At 45.6% G+C, this 26,458-nt stretch overlaps 2 long non-coding RNA genes across 3 annotated transcripts in view; one reads left to right on the forward strand and one right to left on the reverse strand.

Moving 5' to 3' along the window:
* LOC122234292 overlaps positions 1 to 26,458 on the reverse strand; it is a 480,573-nt gene that overhangs the window by 11,148 nt on the left and 442,967 nt on the right. The window lies entirely within an intron of this gene.
* LOC122234291 lies at positions 16,901 to 20,608 on the forward strand. 2 transcript variants are annotated; one of them, XR_006212056.1, is made up of 3 exons: positions 16,901 to 17,122; positions 17,385 to 18,074; positions 20,299 to 20,608. It is a non-coding gene; the product is annotated as an uncharacterized LOC122234291 (long non-coding RNA). The 2 variants fall into 2 exon arrangements; XR_006212055.1 differs by having other exon boundaries at positions 17,385 to 17,906; positions 18,813 to 20,608.

Genomic DNA, 26,458 nt, shown 5'->3' on the forward strand with positions numbered 1-26,458 from the left:
AGGGGCTTGAACTCACAAACTGAGAGATCATGACCTGGGCAGAAGCTGGATGCTCAACCATCTGAACCACCCAGGGGCCCCCCACCCCACCCCAGCTGAACTCTGTTATTAAAAGCTACTATTAAGGTGCTATTAGGGAAATGGGACACAATGATGTTGCAAATAGGCATATATTTCATATTTTGAAAAGGGTGTGTGAACTCTTCCAGCCTGCCTGGAACACACGTGTCCTCCCAGCCGGGAGAAGGCAGCATCCCAGCCACAGGAGCCTAGCCCTCCATGAAGGGAAGGTCATTTCCTGGACCATGTTTCTCCCAGAGCTGAGCTTTGATGAGGCACTCCCCCAGACCTGATACTCCTACAGCACTGAGGGACTGCCTGAAGAAGGGGGTTTACTGTTTAACAGAGGCAGTGCATAGAATACAAGAGGCTGTGGGTCTGAAGGGTCCCCCTGTGTCCGCAGAAGCAGCAGGTGTCCTGGTGATGGAAAGTGAGAGAGGGAGGGAGGGAGGCAGGAAGAGAGGGAGAGAGAGAGAGAGAGAAGTAGGAGGAGGAGGGAGAGAGAGAGAGGAGAGGGGGACAGGAGGGCAGGACAGGGGACAGAAGGGAAGGAAGAAGCTTTCAGGTGACATATTTCTTCCTGAGCCCCAGTCCCCTTTCAGACTTTTACTTCCTGACAAAGATATGGAACAACCATAGAAGACGAAATCTCCTTTTCCAGAGTCACTGACTTATTTACTACCTACCTACTGAACTCCCCCTGCAGGGCAGGCCCCATGGCAGACTCCGGGCTTGGGCCGATGAGGGTCAGGGCCACCATGCAGCTGCCTAGAGCACCGCCCGCCTGCACTGTAACTCTTGCTGTCAGGCAGAAGCCAGAAGTCTAACATCTTTTCCAGACTTCCTCACAGCTGGAGATCCAGATGTGGCTTCTTTTTCCCCTGTTCGTCCCACGCATCAGAATTAAGTCACATCAAGAACAGACAGGCTGCAGGCATTTTGCTGGTGTGGATCAGGGCAGCAGGGTGGCTGCAGGGCCTCCATCAAAAGGTGGCTTCCCGAGTCCCTCTGCAGCTCCCCAAGCTGACCATTTCCTGCCCGTGACAGAGGTGGCAGTGGCCTTGCGGCCCCAACTCTGCCGTGATGCTTTGGCAACGGCCCCCAGAAGCCCAGTCTGTCATCTGTTTCTTCAGACCTATTAATGATTTTGTAGGGAATTTAATACCTGACTGCTGGGGCACGTGGGTGGCTTAGTCGGTTGAGCGTCTGACTCTTGGTTTCAGCTCGGGTCATGATCTCACAGTTCGTGAGTTCAAGCCCTGTATTGGACTCTAGTATAGAGCCTGCTCGGGATTCTCTCTCTCTGCCCCTCCTTTGCTTGCAGTGTCTCTGTCTCTCCCAAAATAAATAAATAAACTTTAAAAACATACCCTGACTGCTAAGGTATATAATAAGCTACAATGAAGTACATAGAAGACACAGTCAGTGTCCCTACCAATAGCAACCCAACCAGGGATGTTGGTAAATGCTTGAGCACCTGTTCTTTGGAGGGAAAAAAAGTCCTGAGATCATTGACCAATTTCCACGGTGCGAATATTCCCTGAGTGGCTGATGTACGTACACATCATCGTACTCTATTTTCACCGTATGAATATGATAACCTCAAGAGCATAGAGAATTGAAAAATGTAGTTAAATAATTAGATGAGATGTATTTGTTACCTTTGCCTTTCATATAATTTATTTAATTATGGGTTTGTAAAATGCAATTTTTAATAATGGCTGTGTTTCACGACCAGCTAGCAAAAATTCTTAAAGACTCGACACTGGGCTCTCAGACAGTGACATAAGCTGACTCCATCGTGTCAGGGATCCCCACCCTCCCCAGAGGTCCCTGGCAGGTAGTTCCTGGTCTTCCAGTGGCCTTCTGTGTCTCTCCCAGAAGGGTTTTCCCTGGCAAAGGCAGCATGATTGGCCCAGTCCAGAGGCACGAAGTGCCAGAGAATTCGTACCCAGAAGAGGCTGTCCACCGTCCAGGAATGAGGGTGATGCATAAACACCCAGCTTCTCCCCAGCAGTAGTACAATTTTGACATACGCACCTGGGTTCTCAGAGCCCCCCGGGGATAGTGCTCACGTGCCCACAGCAGCAGCGATTCGTTAATGTACCCTAAATGGTTTTCCTTCTTCCCCACCTCACCTCCCCGCTCATGCCCTCACGCTTCCTGTGATCACTCCCCAACTGCACAACTCGCACCAAAATTCTTGTTCCAGAGTCTGCTGTGGGGGAATTCACACTAATAGAAGGTGGGATTCATGCTACAATATAAGCAAAACAGCTAGTATAGGCGAGGCACAAAAAAGGATAACCACATATGTTCTATATCTTTCTGTGAACACTTACAGGGCATGACAATCACTGAGACCCCTGTGAAGTGGGTCTGCCGGGGTACACTGAATCTGACATCAGCATCACGACAAGGTGCAGGCAGATGGAAGAACAGGACCGGGCCACTCCCTAATAAGAACCACACGGTGTAAGTGTTTCAGGGGACCTTAGAGATCTCTTGGTCTCTGGAGGTCCCTGTCCACTGTGGCCAGCGTGGCCTCCTGGCCAGAAGCGCCGTCAATAGAAAGATGTGGAAAAACTGCACGTGTGCTCCCCAGAGGCCCCTGACCCCCTTCCTCCAGGGCCCTGGCATCAACTCAGCTTAGGAGGTTGCTAGGTGACAGTGCCCCTAGGTGACGGGGCAGCATTGGGAGAAATTTTGAAGCTGGCACCACAACATGTAAAAGGAATGGATACAGTGGGGCCCCAGGACCATCAGAATGTATCTCCGGATCAGCAGCCACCATGTGGCCGCAGAGGAGTGTGACTTACTTCAAGGAGCAGTGAAGCCTTGGGCCCATCCACTCGGGGGAATCACGCCTACACTGCGGTTGAGGCACCATAAGCAACTTTTCCTAACCGTCAGCAAGCCTGTGATGGGGCAGAGAAGGAGCCTTACGCTCTCATGCTGCGGGGCTGGAGGCACATACCAGGCACGGTGTCACCCAGAACCTGCTACAACAAAGTGGGGGTATTATTCTCATTTTCCGATGAGTCCACTGCTGAGGCTCGGTGTGGTTCACTGATATGCCCAAGGTCACATAGACTGGTAGTAGTGCTGGCCTTTGAGCCCAATTCTGGTTGTGCAATCTGAATTTGAGGATTCTCCTACTCCACAGAAGCCTGCTAAAAATCACTGGAATACCACAGTAAGGCGAAGACATGTCAAGTTCATGGTGTGCTCAAGAACTGCAACTGATACAGAAGGGCACAGGGCAAGGATGGCCTGGATTAGTGGGAGGGCAGGAGGTGAAGAGCGCTGAGGGCCAGACTAATAGGTTTTGTGTTGGTTCAGTGAGCAATAGGGAGTCATAGCCTGACAGAGGATGAGTCCCTTTGCTGAGCTGAAGCAAACCCAGAGCCTACGCCTGTCACTGATTAACAGATAGTATTCAAGGCAGGCAGAGCAGAGAGAATTACTCTGGAGAACCCAGGTTCTAGGAGGTCAAAGCCAAGAGCCCAAAGTTAGAACCAGAGACTCAAATCAGGATTTGAGGGTGAAGGATAGATGCCAGACCACAGAGAGAAGACAAGACTAGAGAACACACAGGGACAGAGGGGCAGGGACATCGTGAAAATGAGGTGCAAAGTGGGAAAAGGGGGAATGGAGATGAAAGTTGAGGATGTTGGCCGTCAGCGAGCCAAGGGTGTGACCAGCCTCTTTTTGTTGGCTATTGGACACAGTTATGAGGCCAGATTCACTGGCCAAGAGACCCAGATTGGACTGGAGGTACATAAGCCAAGAGTGGTTCCTCTGCTATTTACGGGTTTTTCTGTAGGAGTCACATGGTCAGAGGGCTATGAATATAGGAAAGTGTGGAAACGCGGGCAAGGAAATTCAGCACAGGTTGTCAAAAGTGTGCACGCAGGACTCAGAATGGGAACCTGGTATGGCCTAAGCCCCAAAAGGTCATGTATCTGTGTGGATACATGGATGGGGTAAACCAGCTTGAGACTTCTCAGTGGCACAATACTCAAAGCCTAAGGCAGGACTCAAGCTGGAGTGGGCATGGGTGTCATCTAGAACCATGACCATACGTCCTTAGATAAGCACACCTCTTTCTGGGTGAAATTTCTCTTTCTTCACCTGCAAACGGGGCTCTTCCTGATCTGGCATCTGCCCGGTGCATCTTACCACCAGACAATCTAGGGAATGTTGCAGCCTCCCCTGTTGCTTCTGGAAAGTTCTAGAGGCTTCCTAGAGGCTGCCCATGCCTCTTGACCGGGCTTTGAAGGATGTGGAGAATCAGAACAGTAGAGCATTGATGGCAGGAATGGGGCTGAGGGAGGCTGGAGAAAAAGTAGAAGCAAAGCAAGGTGATGAGAAAACACCTGATGGCTTGTGGGACAAGGACACTGACAGGTGAGCCTGGAAAAGGAAGCCTGGTGGGGCACGTCCATGTGGGACGATGACAAAGAAGAACATGACTTAGAGAGGTAGGCATGTGTGGACAGATTGCCGAAGGCCTTGAGGATTACATCAAAGAATTGAATTATGTGCATAATGAGGCATCCATGGGCGGGGGTGCCGGGCGGGTCGCCATTTGCACTGGAAGAGCAGTCCTGAGGGAGTTTGCTGAGAGGTCATGGGGGCTGGGAAGAGATGGACCAGAAGTAGCCCCCAAGGCCGTGTGTTGTCCAGTGGGTGGGGGGCAGGGGGTGCTGCTGCAATCACCTAATTAACAAGGTGCCCACGGCAACAAGAATGGCCCGGCCCTAGAAGAAAATTCAGGAGACGCCCTTTCTTGTTGTTGTCTATATATTCTGGGCCCACATATTAAACTCTGGTAGTCATTCCACAGAAGTCACACAGAGCCACATCCTAGAAAAATCCTTAGCCAGATAAAGACTTCAGGTCAAAAAAGAATTTAAAACTCTTTTCTGCCTGTGTCGCCTGGTGAAAAGGAGCCTGTCCAGCCCAAACTCAGCGTCTTGTCTTTTTAATTCAAGCGCAAATGGACTGAAGGCTCAGATAACAACATAAAATTTGTTAATCAACTTTCATCCCGTATTTATATTGCAATGGGGAGATTTTACAGTTTTCTGCAGCTCAGCCCAGTGTCCTGTGAAAGCCAGCCAGCATTTTATGTCCCCTTAAAACTGCAAACGAAAGGCCCCTCTGCTGTCAATGACCCACCACCCCTCCCGCTAACCAGCTCTCCCGTCTGTCTGCACAGAGCAGTCGGTTTAGTTTTCATTCTGAGCGCGCAAGGCCCTGCAGGAATAGGTTTTATGTTTTACTCGAGAAATGAAAATCGCTTTTTGTTCCCATCATCACATCACCACGGAGGGATGCCAGTGAAGTCATGGAATGAGTAAAATGACTGAAAATATTTTAAACTTAATTTTCTGTGTCAGGCAGACCCATACCATGGTTGTTGCAGGCCTGGTTAAATGTCTCTCTTGGCTTCCTGCCGTTCACAGGGTAAGGTCTGGAGCTCATAGCCTGGCACACGAGGCCCTCTGGAATCTGGCCCCTTCATCTCTTTGCTCAAGAAGTAATTTTTTTAGGACACAGGAGGAGCGTGTCACAACGCCAGGCACTGGGTGTAGAGCTGTGACCAACACAGAGCAATCCTCCGGTCCCGGGTTGGTATTCTAATGAGGAGGACAGTCCAAAACACTATAGGCATCTAAATGAAAGAACTAATTACAGACTGTATACAAGCTCTACAATAAAAGAAACAACGGACTCAGAGAATAGGTTGGAGGAGGATGGGAGAAGGAAAGGAGAGATGCTTATTGTAGAAAATGGTGAGTTTGACAGGCAGTGGGAACAGCATGTGCAAAGGCTCAGAGGAGAGAACAAAGCTGGCAGGTTTACAGACAAAGAGGACCCTGTGGTGGGAGCTTATGGAGAGAGAAGGTGATTGACAGGACCTGAGGTCTGAGGGGTTGGCAGAGGCCAGCAGATCTGGCCTTCATCCCAGGGGCAAAAGAGAATGACCTACGATTTACATTTCAAATGTGCATCCCTAAGGAGCACTTGGGTGGCTCAGTCTGTAAAGGTAAAGCCTCTGATTCTTGATTTTGGCTCAGGTCATGAGTTCAAGCCTTGAATAGGGCTCTGTACTGATGGTGCAGAGCCTGCTTGGGATTCTCTCTCTCCTTCTCTCTCTGCCCCTATCTCTCTCTCTCTCTCTCTCTCTCTCTCTCTCTCTCTCTCTCTCTCAAAATAAATACAGTTTTTTAAAACAAAGATGCAACATGACAGAGAGATGAGAGAAAGGACGAGTAGAAGGGAGAGCCTTGCTGAGGCTTCTGTTCTGGTTAAGATGAGAAAAGATAATGGGGAACAGAGGAGGTAATCAAGATGGGTGGGTGAAGGAGCAGACAAGAATTTTGCCTCTCCAGCCTTACTCCCCTGCTAACCTTGCACTCCAACCTTCTGAGCTTCATTCTGCCCTCTGAATGCCTTACACCCTTTTCTGACTCAAGCCATTTCTCCCTTCTCCATCTAGTGAACTTCTATTTATCTGTCAAAACCCTATGCAAAGTTTCCCTTTCCATGCCTTCACCCCTGGAAGGGCTTACTTTCCCTCCTCTGTGTGTTCCTATTACCATATATCATCACTGACCTTAATATACGAGGTTGTCAGATATCTCCGGACAGTTTAATTACTTAAAATCATTTTCGGGGCACCTGGGTGGCTCAGTCAGTTAAGCGTCCGACTTTGCTCAGGTCATGATGTCACAGTTTGTGAGTTCGAGCCCTGTGTCCAGTTCTGTGCTGACAGGTTGGACCCTGGAGCCTGCTTCAAATCCTGTGTCTCCCTCTCCCTCTGCCCCTGCCCTGCTCAGGCTCTGTCTCTCTCTCCTAAGACTAAATAAACATTAAAAAAATTTTTTAAATAGTTTTCATATATATTTCCCTTGCTTCATTTTAATACAAAGACAAAGACTTTTAAATTTCTGAGTTCCTAACACACTCACACTTAAGGAAGTGTCCCTAATTAATGGTGAACGAATAAACTGTAGCCAACAAAATGAAGCAAATGACCCGGCTTTACAAAGCATCTGGAATTAGCATATTAACAAATGACCATCTTTGTGTGGCTTTTTCCTCCCTGCACAGATTGCCCTGATATTTGGGGAAATAAATGTTCAAATGCTTAAAAGGAAAAAAAAAAAAAAAAGTCTTCCAACTCTAGTATCCATTCTTGTGGCTTAAGAGTCGTTTATGGAAATTATGACCGACACTACTGTGATAATTAAAACCAAACTGAATACCTATTCACTAGTGCTCCGGCTTAGTGGGAACAAAGAGGAAACTCCATGCATATTGGAGTTGCCCTAATTATGTGTTCCTTGTAATCAACATTACTTTTCCTGGTTACATTTCACAGTTAATTTGTTTTTCCCACACAAATCGAATTCTGTACCAGAGATGCAAAGTTTATTGTATTGCTGCCTGCTTTTTTTTAGATTCTAGTTTAAAAAGAATACAATCCCACAAGTACAATTAGTCTTAAAAAATGAAATTCTCCCCACGTGGGTTTAAGATTAATGATATTTGTTTATTATTGGATGATCTGCCTTCAATAAGTGGCATGAATAAGAATTGGCTCCGTATCTTAATGTATTTATTTTCATAAGCCAAATAGCTATAAACAACATCAAATGTAATTCTCCAGAATGGTAACAGGTTATTAACTTCTTAAGCCATTCCCTAATGGGCTTTAAATCTCTAAAAAACAGTGAGTTCTAAAGCAAAGGAGACATGGTAACATTCCTGTCTGCTTTGGAAAACCAGCCGGCCCTGGGTCTCCCAGCACCCAGAGTAGGGCCTGGCAAAGGTTGCTTTCTACATCTCCTCCAGGATTTCAGTCTGAATTACTTCTTCCTCACACCTCTGCCTGTTTTCACTACATTTCCCCACTCCTTTTCCACAGAGAAGACAGACTTGGGTTCCATTAATTCTTGGGTCATTATGAGCATGAACCAGAGCAGGGTGGGACAGCGAGTCAGGGGTCTGTGCCTCCAGACCCAATCATCAGTGTCCAAGAGCAACTCCTTAACATCTTCCAGAGCAATCAAGATTGGATCTGCAAGGACCCAACACCTTCTGGGTGACATCATTCTGAATGCAGAATGGGCCGTCCGGACACTGCCCATGAAGGTTCGAGAAGGGGCGAATGAAGAGTAAGAGAGGAAGAACTAAGGTGGCTGATGGAGAAAGGGGACAGGGTGGCTCAGGAAGCACCAGCTGTTTTTAGTCAGATGGGAGTTATCTTAAAGCAAAACATCTGCTCTCTGCCAGCCCATCTGTCTCTGTATTCTGTGCAATTTTCTTGCCCTTTCTCTGTCTCTTTATCCCTAAAGCATTAGGGGGAGCAAATTCTGTCTCTGTTCAATGCAAGGGCAATGCGCTTGGTCTCTTGCTGGTTCAGGAGAAAGGGAAGCACAAAACATTCCTGGTTTCACACAAATGCTACCTGTTCCAGCTTCTTAGAACAAAGGACTCAGTCCCCAACCTCACAATGGCTGATCTTCCTGCTCCCTCACCCCCTGGGTCTGAACACTCTTCTCCGGGACCTGCTCTTCCCTCCAGCCCAAGCCCAGTACCCTCCTCCAGGAGTGGGTCTCACATCAGGTAAGCGTGAGGTCCAGAGGCAGAAGTGAGGCATGGAGATCCCGGGAGGACCAGGGTAGAGATGAAATCCTGAGACAGGGAGACCAGGGCAGAGAGGGTAGAATTAAGTATGATATTCAGGGATAGCTATTTAATGGTTACTTTCTATCTGGAGTGACCTTTGATCCTCTCTGGGCTCCCCTCTTCAGGAGGGTTTTACAGGGTCTTCGATTTCCTTATGTCATCCAGGGAGCTTGATAAGCATGCATGTTTCTGCGTACCATGATGGAACCACTGAACATATGTATGGAAGGTGAGGTCCAGGAAGATGCCGTCTCATGAGCTCCTCAGAGGATTCTGAGATACCCTCGGGGATAAGACTCCTGTTCCATAGGAGAAATTTCACAGGACCAAGAATTGATCGCCTGGGCTTAAAAGCATACCAACGTCTTTCTAGTTCTTGGCCTTGGTCCCTACTGAGCTTCTGTCTCCTAATCTACAAAGTGCAAACAATGAATTTACTTACAGGGCTACTCCATTCATGCTCTTAAGTAAGTCAGCAGATGTAAAATCAGTGACCCCTAGGCCTGGCACAAACAGATATCCAACTAATATGAGCCACTCTTAAAGACACGGGAGCTAGCCTTCAACTTAAATCTCTAGGCAGTATCTAGCAGGGGCTCAAAAGCCAATTTAACAAATATTCCACAGTGAGCGAGAGAAAAAAACCCCACAACATTCTGTAGTAATGATCAATTATTTCTAAATAGCAACATTGGTCTGAAGGTAAGGGCCAATGCGACTCCCAGGTTTAACTGCCATAGTTTTTTCTTCTTTTCCACATTTAAATAATTGTTTTAAATGTTGCCGGTTCAAAGTCCCTAAACAATAAGATCATTTGCTGATGTGGAAACCATCAGAGGATCAATGATCTCTCAGCACCATGTTCAATTTTGGGCAGTGACAAGGGAGGCTTGCCTCGTCTGTCTCCCTAGTGGGATACTGCAGGGGACTTTGTAGTTAGCTCAGGCTTTATATTTTCAACCTGAGAGGCAGGAAGGACAGATAAAATCCCACCTCTAACCCAACTCTCTTCCCCAATCTTCATAACTGGCAATTGAGACCTGGTTCAAAGCTAGAAAGACCATTCAATCTGAGGGACTAAGATATTACATCACAGCTATAATACAATTTAAACCTTTTTAAAGGGAAGCCATGCTGCAATTCTTATATTTGGGAAGGAAAGGAAAAAAATATAGCTCAGCCTTAGTCTTTGTTGATTAAGCACACATATTAAACATTTAAGGAGAATGTATCCACCAAAGGAATAAAATAGAATATATAACTTATAATCCCAAAGGGTAAAAATAAACAGAATTTGAGCAGTTCAATATGAACCAGGAAAAGGGAGAAAAAAAAAAACCCAAACCAAAAAAGCAGGGTAGATGTAAAATTTGAAATTAAATGGTGGAAATAAGTCAATATATAACAGCGCTCAGAACAGATTTACTCTTATTTAAAAAGGCAGATGTTGTCAGATTCAGTTGGAAAAAATCCAGCTCTACATTTTTCTGAGTCACTGAAAAAATTTAAAAGTAAAGAGACAGGAAAAGGCATGCCAATCAAATACTGTCACATCTCATTATTCCCAGTAGTTATGTTTGGTAACTATGTTTATGTTTGACAAATTCAGTGAACACTGAATTAGCGAATACTGAAGCTGGTCCCAGGGGACATGCAGAATCAAGTTTCTGCAAGCATCTAGTCCCAACATTTCCATCAACTGATCAATCTATAAACTTGTTTTGTGTGTGTGTGTGTTGGCTTACAATACCTTATTTAATATGTATGTTGTTGATTCATTAACATTGAACCCATGACCACCAGCACTAAAATTTCAGGCTTGAAGGAAGTTCATCTAACATGCATATTTTCCCCATAAAGCACATCACAGCCTTGTGAACCCAAGAACACTAGCCAGTACTTCAAAACTATGCCTGGGGGCCATTCAAACAGCAAAATCGCTAACAAAAATCACAAAAATCCAAAAAATGTGGCACAACAAAGACAGAAAGGATAGTTGTTTATAGTATAAGAAGGGCAGAAAGAAAGCTGAGCATTGCCTTGTTTGACCTCAGCTGGGATCACACACGTTGGATGAGCCAACTCCTTCGGCACTCTGTGAATGTCTCTGTGTGACCATGAAAACACCATGCGTACTGATTTGGGGGTGACAACTTTTGAAGAATGGGCATATTCCCAGATACAGAACCCACGTATAATGGGAATCAACTGCATCGGTAAAAAGAAAGGTGGTGTAACTATACCGACACGCCAACGAGGAAAGGGTGACGACCAACAAATGAGGCTGGGACCGTTGGCCATCCCTGCAAGAATAAAATTAGAATCAAACAAAATTAGATACCAATTTACTACACACACGAAACCAAATCCGGATGGTTTCCAATCAAAAACCCAAAAGGTATGCATGTGTGTGTATGTGTGTGGGTCTTGATAAGTTTATTATAAACTGGAAATACAGAGATCCAGAAAGAAGGAAGACACCTCTGAAGAAGAACACAAGGTAGAACTTGCTCTGCTAGGTCTCAAGACTGACCGCAAGCTTAACGAATTCAGGCGGTATGGTAATGACGCAAGAAGAGACCAGTGTAACAAAACAAAAACCGGAAAAGGGCCCGTGTGTATACACACACTTGGTTTATGGTAAAGATGCTACCCGGGGGTACTGGGGAAGGGCCAATCTTTTCAATTAATGGTGGTGGGAGAAGCGGACACCCCCCAGGAAAAGAAATGAGGCTGAGCCCCATCTTACACCATATCTCAAACTGGAAACAATCCAAGTGCCCCACAAGAGCAGAATGGATAAATGCATTGTGGTTTACGCACCCAACGGCCTGACACACCGTCAGGAAAATGCATGAACTGGAGCACACCTCGTGTGGACTAGACTCACAGCCTGGCTATTGAGGAAGAGAAGCCACACATGAAAGGCTGCATGCCATACCATTCCATTGAGATGGAGCTTTGAAAATACAAGCAAAACTGCGAAGTTTAACGTGCACACTTAGACCGTGAAACTTTAATGAAAAGCAACAGTATGACTGCTATCACAGTTAGGATGCTGATTACTTTGGGCAAGGTGAAGGTGGTGTAATGAACAGGGGGCTTATGAAGGGTTTCTCTGACCCTGATGTTTTATTTCTTGACTTAAACCATGGTTACGTCATGTTTGCCTTATAAAATTTTGTTAATGTTTATTTATTTTTGAGCGAGAAAGAGAGACAGAGTGTGAGCGGGAGAGGTGCAGAGAGAGAGGGAGACACAGGATCGGAAGCAGGCTCCAGGCTCTGAGCTGTCAGCACAGAGCCCTATGCGGGGCTCAAACCCATGAGCCATGAGATCATGACCTGAGCCGAAGTCAGAAGCTCAACCGACTGAGCCACCCAGGCGCCCCACATAGTGTTTGCTTTATAATAATTAAGCCATACAATTTAATTTCATGAACTTTTCACAGTTAAAAAAAAAAACTTGGAATTTTTACTCCATTTGAGTTAGGGATTTAAGTGTAGAAATAAAACCTTAAATCTTCTGCAGGAAAATATCGGAGAATATATTTATGGCCCCAGGACAGGGAGGATTCCTTAAAATATAAATGCACACCACCACCAAAGGAAAGATTTACAAATATCTGTAAGGGAGAAGTCTCTGAAAACAGTATTAAATGATAAACCAGAGATTTCTCTGGGAGAAAATATTTTCAATACATATAGGCAACAAAAGGCTAGGATGCAGAAAATATGAAAAACTTAGACATATTAACATATGAAAAGGAAATAATCTTCTCTATTAATCAGAGACGTAAATAAAAATCTCAATGAGATATTGCTTCATGCTCAGAAAATTGTCAGAAAACTGCAATGTGCAATAATACCAATGTTGGAAAAGGGAGTCTGTTATGTTGCTGATTTACGTGAAAATGCATACTAACTCTTGGGAGAGCAATTTGGAAATATGTCATGAAACTCACAATGAAACTCCAAACTTCCAAAGACCCAGGTAATCTGTCTCTGAAAGATGAGGAAGAAAAGTTCTCCCACAAATGTGGAAGGAAATATACAGAAGGATGTTTTCTGCAACAACTCAAAAGTATCCATTCAAAGGAGAATGGTATTTTCAAACAATGGAATACACTCTATAGCAGTTCCAATGAAACAACCAGATTCCACATGATCCATATGGATAAATCTCAAAAACTTAGTACTGAGAGATAGGGAAAAAGTAAGTTGCAAAAACATGTATCATATGATAGGTAGGTGGTTGGGTGGATGGATGGATAGGTAAATGAGAAACAGAGATGATAGATAGATAGATAGATAGATAATAGATAGATAGACAGATAGACACCTATAGATATGCATACATACACATACATACTTTAAGGACAGAGGGAGGGAAATGTGATCCATAAGAGTTACAAAGATGACTTCACAGTGTAATGTTTTATTTCCTTTAAAGAAAATACGAACCAAATGTGGCACAATAATTTCTTTGTTTAAATCTGTCTTGTGTATTTGTGTGTAGGAGGTTTTTTTTTCAGCTTCTTTCAATTTCTGTATATTTTAAATATTTCAGAATTCCAGTGAAAATACAATAAAATAAGAAAGGGAAAATTACATCATTCCCTGCAGAGCAATGACACAGCCCCAAACGACATCTTACACACATCAGAGGTTCACTATTTTATTTTTGTAAAGTCCCTTGGCTCCACTGGGAACAAGTCTGGGGCAAGCAAGGCCCCCCATATGGGTCTATACCCACACCCAGCCTGCACTGTTGTCGGCTGTTCCTGAAACACAGCCCCGTGGAGGCACTGTCGAGGTGTGCTTAGGAGTGCCCACCTGCCATTAACCTCCCATCCCCCTTCTCTGGCCTGGTCAGCCCGTGGCTGTGCTTCTGTCTCCAGGGTCCCACTTTGCACCACCAGACTGGTGCACTCCAGAGTGACAGGTATTTCACGATGTGGTAACTGCTGTTTATGGCTCGGCCGACCCTTCCCTGAGCCTGGGAGCCCCTGGTGGAGCCGGGTCCTGGGTGATTCGGCATCTCCTCCTCTGGGAGCCTGCTCTGGGTCTCTCTTAAGGGTGCCTCTCCCCAAGTCCGGTGGGCTATATGTCCTCCAAAGAGGAGGCGGCCCAGAGCAGCATCTGTGTCCCTGGCCTCTTCTAACCGTACATCACGCCAAATGGTGTGCAGACTAACACTGATGATGTTCATGTTTATGAATACTTCCGTGCAGAGGCCCAAGGGGACCATACTGACATGAAAATAGTTGTTGCATCAAATTGGGGAAATTATACTTTTCTCCCTGGTTTTCCAAGCTTTCTGCAATGTGATTTTATTGTCCTAATAAAGATGTATAAAAAATACAAAAACCCGATTTCATCTAAGGATGGCAAGTGTTAGAATGTTTCAAAAGATTTAATCCCTCACCCTTTACATTTTCCCTGCAAAATGACCAACAAATATATAACTAGAATACATATAAAATTAGAATATATATACATACATATCATTAAAATAAGAATACCTAAATAATACAGGCAAGAGTACCTGAATGAACCCAAATTAAGTGCCATTTCTGCAAGAAATCCTGCCGACAGGATTAAAAATGTGGATTTGAAGTTTTCAGGCTCAGGGTGGAGGGAGCTGCATGTCTATGCCAGGTGATTCTGATTCAGAGCACAGTTTTGGAAGACACTGAGACGGAAGAAGAAATTAGTCGGGGAGGTCAATGCCGATTCAGGAATAGTGCTGTTGATGTAAGTGCATGGAATGTGAAAACCAGAGAGATGGGTGGAGATCATTAGAGGGGGTTAAAGGTGTTGGTGGCCAAGCGTGACCGGAAAGGGTCAGGCTTCCTTGACTCAGAGGGAGTTACAGGGTAAGTGGAGACATTCAGGGGAATGGGGAGGGGTCTGTCTATGTAGAGTGGGAAGGACAAGAGAGGAGAGTAGTGCCCCAGGCCACCTTCACAAGCCCGGGGAAGCCACCAGCACCTCCATCCCAAGATGCTGCTGGTCCCGTCATGTGTACAGAGGGCAGGTTCCCACACAAGTCAAAATTACCCTCAAGAGATGCAGGTTTCCATTTTTCTGGGACCTAAGTATTTGAACAAGGACCTATCCAAACTCTGCCAGAATCCATTCTTCCCCCAACAATGGGCAAATAGAACCTTCTCTCCAAGAATCAGAAGTAAGAGCATAATCACTGGACTTCTGAGAATACTCAGTAGTTTACAAGGCAAGGATCATTCTGAGACATAATCACAAGAGCACAGAGTATCAGGAGAGAATTCAAGAAATCCTCTAATTTATACCCTCAATAAGTTCATTAGCAATTCCATAGCTCATGTGAAAAAGGACAAAAAAAGGACTGCTTTTAGGTGAAAACACATTTTTGAAATAAAATATAAAAGATTTGCAGCAGATAGGAGACTGTAAATGCTGAAGATTCCATTGGTCAAATTTACCCCCGTGAGACATGATCTTTGGAGCTTTCTGCCCTTCCCCCGTCAATCTACCCCCTGTAACAAATTTGATTAATCGGACTAAACCCAGCTCTAGCCAAGCCACTCTCCTGCTTGAAAATACTAATTGCCTCCCAAAAGCCATCGAGGTCCTAACACCTGTAGGTGACACTCACAAGCGTCCTAGCACAACTTAGTAAAGCATGCTCAAAAGTCAACAGAACTTCCTCTTTCCTATAACTAAGCCCTATTTCCCGATTTCTGTGAATTGGCTTATACTGGTGCTTCCCCATAAGAAAGTTCTTCCCTCTCGGGGAGCCTGGGTGGCTCAGTCGGTTAAGCGTCCAACTTCAGCTCAGGTCATGATCTCACAGTTTGCAAGTTTGAGCCCCGCATCGGGCTCTGTGCTGACAGCTCAGAGCCTGAAGCCTGCTTCGGATTCTGTGTCTCCCTCTCTCTGTTCCTCCCCCACTCGCACTCCATCTCTCTTTCTCTCTCTCTCTCTCTCTCTCAAAATAAGTAAAGATTTAAAAAAAATTTTAAAAAAAAGAAAGTTCTTCCCTCTCTTCACCATCTAATAATTAGGACATTCAGTGAGCATTTCATGGTCCAGGTATTTACTAAGTACTGTAAGTAGGTAAGCGTCGCTACACACAGCACTTCCATATATAAAACAAAAGAAAAACCATCAGTAATATGCAGAACACCTAACATGTTGGGACATTTGTCTAAGTACTCATGAAATAGCAGGGAATAAAATAGAACAACTCTCTTCTAAGAGGGGACAGTGCATAAATAACAGCAAATTTATATATAATTATATATATTAAGTATATACATTATATATATAATTCATATATTGAAAGCCTAATAATCCCCAGCGTGACTTACATCCCCATGTGGAAACAGGACCTTTAGAAGACTGTTAAGGTTAAATGGGGTAATAAGGATGTGGCCCTAATGGGATATTAGTGGCCTTATAAAAAGAGAAGGGGAGATCTTTCTTTCTCTCTCCCTCTCCCTCTCCCTTTCCCTCCATATGAACACACAGAGAAAAGGCCATGTGATGACTTAGGGAGAAGACAGCTGTCCACAAGCCAAGGAAACAGAAACTAAACCTCCTTGACCTTGGACACCCCAGCCCCCAGAACTGTAAGAAATAAATTTCTGTTATGTAAGTCACCCAGTCTATGGCATTCTATTATGGCAGCCCCAGAAGACTAAAAAATAAAATAAAATACATTTATGGGGCGCCTGGGTGGCGCAGTCGGTTAAGCGTCCGACTTCAGCCAGGTCACGATCTCGCGGTCCGTGAGTTCGAGCCCCGCGTCAGGCTCTGGGCTGATGGCTCGGAGCCTGGAGCCTGTTTCCGATTCTGTGTCTCCCTCTCTCTCTGCCCCTCCCCCATTCATGCTCTGTCTCTCTCTGTCCCAAAAATAAATTTAAAAAGTTGAAAAAAAAATTAAAAAAAAAACATTTAAAAAATTAAAAATATATGTACACACATATATGTATAATTAGAATATGTATCTATTTATAATTATAGAATATGTATCAGCTGACTAGTCAAATAAATACATAAAAATAATAAACGTATAGAAATCAAATAAAATACGTATCAATGTGTCAGGGGCTTGTAAGTGCTCTAGGGAACCCTGGAACGGTGATGGGGTGAGACAGGGTAGGGTGGTCACAGAAGGTTCTTTGCTGAGGTCACACACGGGCAGAGACCCGAGGGAAGTGAAGGACCAGAGCTTGCATATTTCTGGGGGGAGGAGTCACAGCTACTGCAAGTACAAACCCCTTGAGGTGGGGTGTGCTCGGTGGAGCTGAGGAACTCCAAAGAAGCCAACGTGGCCAGAACAGAGCAAGTGGGGGAAAGAGATGAGGAAGAAGGTCAGAAGGAGGGAGGAGGGGAAGGGGAGGGGGCAGATGGTGGGGTCTCAATCAGACTTTGGCTTTTTACTCCGAGAGCACTGAGAAGCCGGGGGAAGCACGTGTTATGGAGGATGGTTGCGGCCGGGGAGGTAGTTGTGGGAGAAGGGTGGCATTCAGGAAACTTCCACAGTCCACGTGAGGAAAGGTGGTAGCTTAGACCAGGGCCGGAGCAGGGGTGGTAAGGCGAAACGGCCATGCTCTGCCTGTATTTCAAATGCAGAGCCTGTGAAACGGGCTGCGGATTTCCTGTGGGCTGAGAAAGACAGAAGAGTCGAGAACAACTGCAAAGTCTTCCCTCATCTTTAACACATAAGATGGAATTGTCCAAAACTGAGATGAGAGAAACTTCTGAAGGCATGTGAGCAGGTGGGGAGGTGGGGGCTTCAGTTTGGGAGACGTCGGAGGCTTGTGAGGCTGCCTGCATGGGACGGCCAGGAGACGGCTGAGTGTCTGAGTCTGGAGTTCAGGGGAGCACTGGGGACAGAGATGGAAGCTGGGAAAACATCAAGGGGGTTTTCAAATGAGATCACAAAGAGGACCAATTGTGAGAGTAGACAGACAGGAGGTTTCAGAGTTGACCTCTGGGCTGGTCCTGCATCTAAAAAGAGATCAGGGAAATGATGAGGAGACAGCAAGGCAGGCTCAGAAGGCATAACCTGGCAGCGGGGAGGAAACCAACAGTGTGGCATCCTGGAAGGCACGTGAAAGAGGCGAAACTGATCACTTGTGTCAACGATGCTAAGTAAGATCTGGGCAAAGAACTGACCTTTGGGTTTGGCATCATGTATGCAACTGGTGACCGCGACCCAAGCAATTACACGGGGATGACAGGGACAACAGCCTGGCTGGAGTTGGTGCAAGGAAGAATGGGAGCAGAGGACAAAGAGACAAGGAGACAAGGAGACAAATTGTAGGTGGAGACTGTTCTAAAGAAAGGCAGTGAATTGGGTGGTAGCTGAAAGGGGAATGTGGTTTCAAGAGGAGGCTTTTCTTTTGTTTTAATTGGAGACATTATACTGTATGTGTGTTAAAATAGCCAGCTAATTAGAGGAGAAAGAACAATTACAGGAGAATATTTTAACCAATTTTACAGGGGGAAGAAGTTAAGGTTCAGAGAGGTGAAGTGATTTCACGAAGGCCACACAGCTAGTTGGCTATGGCTCAGCATTCAGAGCAGATCTGCCTGGATAAAGGCTGCATTCTTAATGATTTCCCCTTTTTGATTCAAATCCTCCCCCACTTCAAGTTCAAGTTCACCTCTTCCTTCATGTAGCTCTCTTCAAATATCCCAGCCAGAAGTGATCTCTGCTTCCTCCCCTGACCTCTCCTATAACCTAATCCTGATTTTTTTATTACAGTTATTCATTTTCTGTCTCCTACCATATTGTAAGTGTCTAGAAGGCATAGAATATGCATTATAAACCTCTTTATCCTTCCCATCCCCTAACACAGCGCTGAACGCATGATAGGACCTCGATCAATATGGCTCCAGGCAGGCAGGTAGGAGGCAGAAAGGCTGGTGGGGAAGGAGAGAAGGGAGACAGGCCTTTTCCCCACAGATTCTTCACAGGTTTGACACCTCATATATTATGGTCTGTTTTTTCTGCCCCAGGCTGAGGGACTATATTTACTTTAACTTTCCTCCTAGGAGCTGTTGACTCTTTAGTCATGTCTGACTGTTTTCTGGATCTGCTCCAGACCCACCGCTTCCTGTTAATAATCAGTCAGACATGCAAATGCTTTGCAAAGGGGAAGGCCGTCCACGTGTGCACCTGTCAGGTCAGGAACCACCTGGAGAGGACTTGTACCGTCTGCTGATTATGGCTGGGAAGAAACTGCAGACGGAGTCTGTGCCTTTCAACTCCCAAGCCCCTGTAGGTCTCCTGCTCAGAGCCAGATCCTGTGCTGGAAAGAAGGGACAATAACAGGGATAAGGCATTGTCCCTGCCTTCACCAGGCTCATGATCCCATGGCGAGGTGACTGGTAACAGCAGAGCTGCTCCGATGGGGGAATTTTGGCCCCTGGAAGTAAAGACAGGAGCAGTGACGTACCCCTCTGGTGGAGGCTCACCAGGGGAGCCCCCTGGGTGAAGATGAGCTTCTTCCCCTGGCCAGAGAGCCCTCCCTACAGTGTGGGCTCCCAGAGCCCTACCTGCTATAGCTCTGAGTGTGGTCTTACAGCCACAGTCAACCATGGATACCAACTGCCACAAAGCATCAGGCTGGCCAGGACCACTGTCGGGCCCAGAACAAGTCTGTGCCACATGAATGCCAACCCCACATCTCAGTGAGGATGAAGGCACATTCTGTCATAACCCTGAGGGATAACAGTTTACTCGTCATTCAAAAATAGGAGGCACAGGGAGAGGAGAAAGTCACTCTTTGGAGTTTCTCAGTGTTTCTTGCCCAACATAGGGAAGGACATAGTAGCAGAGGGGGAAAATATCCCTGAGAAGAACCCTATTATCTTTCTGGAAATGCTGCAAACAGAAGGCACTGAGAAACAAAGCTGGAGAATGCCAGGGCTGTGAAGAAGTCCATCCAGAAAGACAGTCATCAAATTGTGTGGGCGTTGCAGGGAGGGTGCCTACAGGGCAAGGCGTGGGGTTCCTCCAGATTTAATTTTTCTCTTTTACATGCAAGACTTCATAGGATTGCCTCTGAAAAACCTTCCCATGGCTTATTTAAAACCATTTTCTTTTTTTCACAAATCTGGCAACTAAGACTCAGAAAAGATAAGATAGGAGACTCGTTTAAGGTTGCACAGCAAATTACTGATGGAAAGAATAAGGCTTTCTGATGCCAGCACAGAGTTTCTGGATCCAGCCTCTGAGGCTGGATAAACTAGATGGGAACAGCCCTTGAAGGGGACCAGACTGGTGGTCTGAGATTCCAAAATCCAAGTAGACAAGCTGAGGGAGATATTGTATCCAAGGAGGGAATTAATTGCCCTGACTAGAGAAGTGAGGGCAAGGGTCCCATCTACCTACAGAAGGAGGCAGGAATATCCATACATTTCTGTTGGGTTGAGGTTAGGTGCTGTCCAGGCCAGTGAGCTCATACATAAGGCAGGGACATAGTCAGCTACTGAGGTCACCAGGATCCCTTTCCCACTTTCCTCTCTCCTTACAAAGCTTTCAAAGCCCAGATCCCATATCTCCTTCTTGAAGCCTGATAGACTGACACCATCTCCTCCATTCTATCCCGCAACCTGCTGGGGGAAGAAGAAATGAATCAGACACAGCCTCATTCTGGATGCCCACCGGCAGTAAGGGGAGGTGATGTACAGAGAAACAAGCACAGTACAGGACATCACACATTGTAACAGAGCTTGAAGAGCCCAGAGATTGAAGATGCCTCAAGAGATGAACCCAGGAATTACACAGCCAAACAGTTTCCCTGATGTCCTCTCAAACTCTGGTATTGAATGAGCCTCAAACACCATTCTTCTGTGTATGGGTTTTTTGTTTGTTTGTTTCATTTTGTTTTGTTTTTGAGAGAGAGAGAGAGAAAGGGGGGGGGACAGAGAGAGGGAGAGACAATCTGAAGCAGGCTCCACAGTGTCAGCACACAGCCCAATGCAGGGCTCAAACTCACAAACCATGAGATCATGACCTGAGCCGAAATCAGGGGTCTGCTTATCCAACTGAGCAACCCAGGTACCCCCCCCCCCCATCATCCTTCCGTTTAAAACCCTTCAATGGAGGATACTTTAGGTCTCTAGTAAGTTTCTTTGAAGTCTCCTATAGCTGATATTAACATAGCCACGCCTGCTTTTCTTTGATTAATGATACATTTTTTTTCCTGTCTTTGACTCTCAGCCTGGCTATACTGTTATATTTGAATTGAGTTTCTTATAGACAACATGTAGTTGAGACATGACTTTTAATCCACTCTACCAATCTCTTTTAATTGGTATATTTACAAAATCGACACATAAGGTAATCACTGATATTTCTTTGCTGGAAATTTGTGTATTCATTATTTCATGTGCTTTTTTTTGTAATTGTCGACTAAACGATTTTGTTGAAGGTGGCTAATACATAGGCCTTGGAATCTAACATGCCTGCTTTCAACACTAGCTTCAACCATGTACTTTATGCTTGAGTTTGGACAAGTTAATTAACCTCACTAAGCCACCATGTCTCATCTGTAAAACGTGTGTTAAGAGTCTTGCACAACGCCAGGCACATGGTGCAAGAGGCCTTTGATGATGATGGCGCCATCCCCAGCTGTGGCGCGAGCGGAGTCTTGACCAGAGGCAAGGATGCCCACAGCTTCCAGGGTGTTCCCAACAGAAGGGGACTGTTTTCTTTGTTAAGTTTTAACTTGCAACTGACAGAACCCTTGCTGCAAAGTAATTTATTTGTTGCCTCCAGGCTCATGTTTAGAAGGGCTCCCTGTTCTGTCCCAGGCTGATTTTCCAAACATTAACATATGTCAAGAGCTCACACAAAGCCAAGGATGTAAAATGGCTCTTCAGGAGAAGAAAGAGTGAGGGCGGTTCAGGGAGGCAGGGGAGAGACAGGAGGCAAAGACTTGTGAACAAGTAGGGTGAAACTGGGGACTGGAGGTAACCTGAAAACAGAGCCCAGGGTGGGAGGTAGGGGTGGGGCTGCCAAGAGGGAGGCTTGGATTTGCACAATGAGGGTGGCAGCAGCTATTTTTCAGAACCCACCTACTAGGAGCTGCCTTCTGTATACACACCCCATTTAGTCCTCTCGAATCCCTCAAACCCCATGTAAAGTCGGTATCACCCGTTTTACAGAACACAGAACTGAAACTCATAGACATCAGGCAATTGGTCCAAAGTTCACCCGGGCAGCATGGAGCAGAGTGGGGATTCACATGTGGATCTGCCTGATGTCAGGCATCAAGGCTTTTCTCCCAGATCTCTCTTCGCTGGAGAAATCCACAGTGTCAGAGGAGGAAGCATCTTTACTCTTTGATGTGCGTCAACTCTCTTTTAACAGATTGGGAAACTGAGGCTCATAAAGATGAAGTGAGGTTCCCAGCTCACAGAGCTATAGGAGGAGAGACATGACTGGGATATGGGTCAAAGGGCCCCCATACACCCAGATCTTCAAGTTGGTCCTCAGGGAAGCTCCCAGCTGCCTCTCTGCCCATCTGTCTGTCCATCACGTTGCCAAGTCGGACAGATCTTCGCCATGTTACCTCCCTCAGCATTCCTGTCACTCGCCTAGACCCTTAGCCTCCTGGGCTCTGACAGCCTGTCTCTAGTCTGTTTCCCCAGGTTCAGACCTAAGAGGAGGTGACATCTGTTGTCTGCCTCCTATGATCCCAATCTGATAGGTTCCTCTTCACAGGCTTCACACATCGCCCCTCATTCATTCACAATTACAGGTCCAGATACAACCTCTATAGCAGACACTGTGTAGGTTGCTGGGCACACAAAGATAAATAACACAGAATCCCTGCCCTCAATGAGTTTGTATTCTATGGAGAGGCAAAAGCATGGGGAGATGACTGCAGGGCAATGGGGGCAATGGGCTCCAACTGATCGCCTCCCCACACTTCTTCTGCCACTTCAAGGAATCCCTGAAGAGGTGGGACATTTGCACATACAAAAAATCTTGCTGCCAGCACCGTAAACAATGGATGAGAGCAGACACAGGAAGTGTCCGGCTGCCAGGCCAGTTAGGATGCTGAGAGAATGTGCCAGCTGAAAGCAGATGAGGGACCTAACAAAGGAGGCACAGCAATGACAGAGTGGGGACAATGGAGGCAGAAGTAAGTCAGAAGCTCGTGTGACGGGTGAATAGCACTTGGTGACTGGTTGGCAGGGGTGAGAAGGTACAGAAGGATCTGTGGGGGTGACAGGCTTAGTGGCTGCACTCAGGTCTGGCCTGGGGGCATGGAAGGTGAGCTGAATTAAATGCTGAGAGCAGAGACCTGTGCAAACGCACGTCTCTAACCAGCTAAGAGGAATCTACTGAAAAGAAAAAGGACTAATTACCACCAAGCTGCAGTTGAATACATCCCGGGCTCATTGCTCTGATTGGCCTGACCTCTGAGATGTAAGACATCGCCATTGCAAGGGAGGAGGTGGAGGTTACTCTAGGATTAAGAGTCATCTGATCTGAATGCTCTGGGCTTTTGTCAAAGACAAAGAAGAGTGTTTAACCAGAATTTCCTTAAACTTCTCTTTTAAACATGAAAGCTATGCATCTCAAAATATAATGGCATCTAAGGAAGAGAACCTCCCCAAAGTGCACAGAGGCCAAGAAGTTACCAATGCTTTTGCACAAATGGAGCATCATGAGGAACTTCAAAAGCTTGCACGAGAGAAATTTATACCCAGCAGTGACAGACGGGGAAACTAAGGTCCAGATGGCAAGGGCTGCTCAAGGTCTCATTCCTCACTGCTGGAGACAGACTCCCAGTCAGAGTCTTTCTGAAAAGCAGGATAGCAGAGAGGCCAAGTAGGAGACCTATGTGAGTTGAAAGCGACACCTGGATGACTCTGAGAGGTCTGTGTCTAGCCTGTTTCTCCCAGTTTGGACCTAAGGGGAGGGTCCGTCTCCTATGGATTCACCTCCTGCAACCCCAGTCTGAAGGGTTCTTCTTCACAGCCTTGCACACTTTGTTCAAAATTAAACATCCAGATACACCCTCTGTAGCAGATAGCAGGCACTCGATATTCTAAGCCTCCCCTTCCACATTTGTTAAATGGAAACACAGCAGCACCTGCCTCTTTCGCAGGTGGGCTGTGGCAAGTCAGTGAGGTGAAGCACTTTCTACAGCATCTCAAATGTAGTAAAACACAGTGTGTGTTGCCTCTCGTCATTTCCAGCGCCCCCCCCCCACACACCCATCACAGTTGTGATGGACACAACCATGTCCATCATGAATGAAGGCTGATGGAAAGCCCAGCCTTTGTTCATGATGAACATAGTTTTGACAGGATGGGCAAGGAGGGTCTCTGCTTGAAGGGACCTCCTGTACAGAGACTACTGTGATCTGCTGAGCACCACGTGCACAGGGGCCTGGGTGAATTTACGCACAAGGAGAAATACGGCAGAGAAGAGAAGGTGTCAACAAAAGAAGGAAGAGTACTCCATTTTTAATTAGTGACTTGTTGGATCTCTTCAGACACTAACCCTTCCAGGGAAGGAAAGGCATAGGCTCCCTATGCACTTTGATACAGACACACGGGCAGATTAGAGGCCAGGCTCTACCAGCATCCCTTGAAAGAAAGCTTCATCTCAAAAGGCCAGCCAGATGTCATTCTGAGGGTGTCTGTTTATCTACTGCTGTATCATAAGTCATCCCCAAACTTAGTAGCATAACTAAGGTTCTGGGCAGGGGGTAGGAAGGAGTTCAGGCAGGGCACAGAGGGGAAGGCTTATCTCTGTGCCACAAGGTCTGCGACTTCAGCTGGAAGACTCAAATTGCAAGGAATGACTCAGAATCATCTGAGGCTTCTGTGTTCACATGTCTGCACCTTAACAGGGATGATCAGAAGGCTAGTCTCAGCTGGGATGGTCTACTGGGTTGATGGCATTTCCAGCATGGTGGTGCCAGAGTTCCCAGATCTGGTGTTCGAGAAAAGAAAAGGGAAGCTATATGGCCATTATGATCTAGTTTCAAAAGTCACATAGTATCACTTCTGCTATGTTTATTGGTTGAAGGAGTCACAAACTCATCTAGGTTCAAGGGTCAAGGACAAAGACCCCATCTCTGGATGGGAGAAATGTTAAAGAACTTTCGTCCATGTTTTAAAACCTATATGGTGGGGGGGTGGGGGGAGCACCTAGCTGGCTCAGCCAGTAGAGCACACGACTCTTGATCTTGAAGTCATGAGTTCAAGCCCCATGCTGGGCCTGGAACCTACATAAAAAAATAAAATAAAGTAAAGTAAAGTAAGGTAAAATAAAGTAAAGTAAAGTAAAATAAGATAAAATAAAATAAAATAAAATAAAATAAAATAAAATAAAATAAAATAAAATAAAATAAAATAAAATAAAATAAAATAAAATAAAATAAAAGTAAAACCTACATAGAGGGGATGTTCTAGATGTCTCTCAAAGGAATTCAAAAATCTGAGGTAGCGTTGGCTGAATCTTCCAAAATGGTGTGGCATTTAAGAACTCAGAGGATGTTCAGGGAACTTCTACCCCTACACTTTAGAGACGAGGGCTCTAAGGCCATGGGAGGGAGTTGAAGAATGGAGCACACTGTGACATGGGTGGGGATACTGAAGCCAAGAAAAAAGAACTGGCTTACCCCATAGATGATGGCACACTTGGGTTTTCAAACAGTGATGATACTAAGGAGAAACTGGGTACCTGAAACTCACAGATAAAATGTAAACCCCATTTAGCTTTTTGTTCTACCTTTCCAACTATTTCTTGCCATTAGTTGTAGGATACAGTCAGGGGCCAACAGACAACAAAGAACCATGTGATGAGATAAGGATGTGGATGATCTTGAGACGTGGACATTTTCATCGTTGCCTTGTGTAACATGACCCAGGGTCTGAAGAGAAGGGATTTCTCGTGAATCCAGACCCACATTCAGGCTGTGTGTAGTGACCTGATCAGACAGACCTAGAGATATGTTTAAGTTAATTTAGGGTACATTTCATAAGTGAATTGAATGTATTCAACTGACATCTGTATTTCTTTTAGAAGATTCTAATTAATAAACTCCTCTAGGGGCAGCTGGGTGGCTTAGTCGGTTAAGTGTCAGACTTTGGCTCAGGTCATGATCTCACGGTTTGTGTGTTCGAGTCCCACATCAGGCTCTCTGCTGACAGCTCAGAGCCTGAAGTCTGCTTCAGATTCTGTGTTCCCTCTCTCTCTGCTCCGCCCCCATTCATTCTCTCTCTCTCAAAAATAAATAAAAAAGTTAAAATTTGTTTATAAATAAATAAATAAATAAGTAACCCCTCTAGATATTGCTGAAGGAGGCAGACTGCTTGGACATTTGAAGCCAAGATGCTGGTGACGTTGGTTTGCAATCAAAGCAAGGTATCCTAGATGGGTCCTATTTAGGACCTTTCCTTGTTCAAGTGGGTTATTCCTAAATACCACAAACAAAAGAGGGGCCAAGAAAAGTCTTTATAAACAATTTGGTGTTGTTAGTTCTTACAAACACAGTGAGGTTTCATCTTCCTTAAAGGTGAGGATCCTGGCTCATTCTAAAAGTTATATAAGAGGGCATTACACGTTTAACACTCTTGCAACATCTCCTTGGCCTTCACCATTCCAAGAAGACCCTACCTACTGCCTTTCTTAAGGGCTGATTCCAGGCCATTCATTCATTGCTATT

The sequence above is a fragment of the Panthera tigris genome, chromosome E2 (assembly GCF_018350195.1).
Source record: "Panthera tigris isolate Pti1 chromosome E2, P.tigris_Pti1_mat1.1, whole genome shotgun sequence".
Classification (NCBI taxonomy): domain Eukaryota; kingdom Metazoa; phylum Chordata; class Mammalia; order Carnivora; family Felidae; genus Panthera; species Panthera tigris.